Source organism: Seriola lalandi, unplaced genomic scaffold, assembly GCF_002814215.2.
Source record: "Seriola lalandi dorsalis isolate HSWRI2012SDOR001 ecotype SW California unplaced genomic scaffold, Sedor1 jcf7180002054875, whole genome shotgun sequence".
Classification (NCBI taxonomy): Eukaryota; Metazoa; Chordata; class Actinopteri; order Carangiformes; family Carangidae; genus Seriola; species Seriola lalandi.
Window position 1 is genome coordinate 346,571 of NW_019525428.1, and position 957 is coordinate 347,527.

A 957-nucleotide genomic window follows, 5' to 3' on the forward strand; every position below is an offset into this window, starting at 1 on the left:
CAGATGAACCGCTGTTTTAATAGGAACAGGGAGTTATAATTATAGTTCAGAGGAATCGCCTATTTTTATGAAAAGTCTTCCTATGACAAGAATCAATGTTAAAGTCGTCCTACACTCACTGTGTGTCATCTTCACAGGAGCTAATGAGGAACCGTCGCCTCCTCTGACTTATGATCCATATTGTTCTGCCCCCAGACTTTGTTAGCCAGTCATCTCCGTTTTACTCACAGTTCCTGGTGTGACATTCATTTACAATTACTCACTGATACTCTCTGACCTTTCGAATCTAAAGATGCAAGTGGAAAAATGAAAAATGAAAGTGTTGTTACCTTAGAATAGGTGCGTTTCATTGGAAAAGAAAACAAAATTACATAGGTTTTTCTGCTACAGCTACCACACTGTAAACATGGAACAAATGTTGAAGCAATGCACTTTAAATTCATTGAGTAATTTCACCCTGGGCTGAAATTAGTCAGTAGTGGATGCACCGACCAACAGACTGACATCATCGTGCTTAAAGCTGTTTGTGGTTGAAAATAAAATACATTTACTGAAATATGAACTCAGACATGTCAGATTGTTGATTCATGTCATTATACAACTGTTGAGTGTAAAAATGTTTAATTATTATGAAATTCCCATTCCCATAATTCAATATTATCACAACATGCTGGTAAAACACAGGAGTAACTGATAATATTCTTACATGTACAGCTCGAGGTCCCTGGAATTATATTAACTGGTTTACAGGGATGTTAAATGGAGAGGAGCCATTTTAAATGCTAATAATTACACCTGTGCTTTTCCCGCTTTCACAGGTCAAAATGTTTGTCTGTAAAAAAAAAAAAAAAGTATCCAACAACACTTGCAATAAACAGAAGAACTGTGTTAGACTCAAGCGTCGTCACAAAACACATCACAAGTAACATTTAAATAAGATATGAGACCGAAAACATA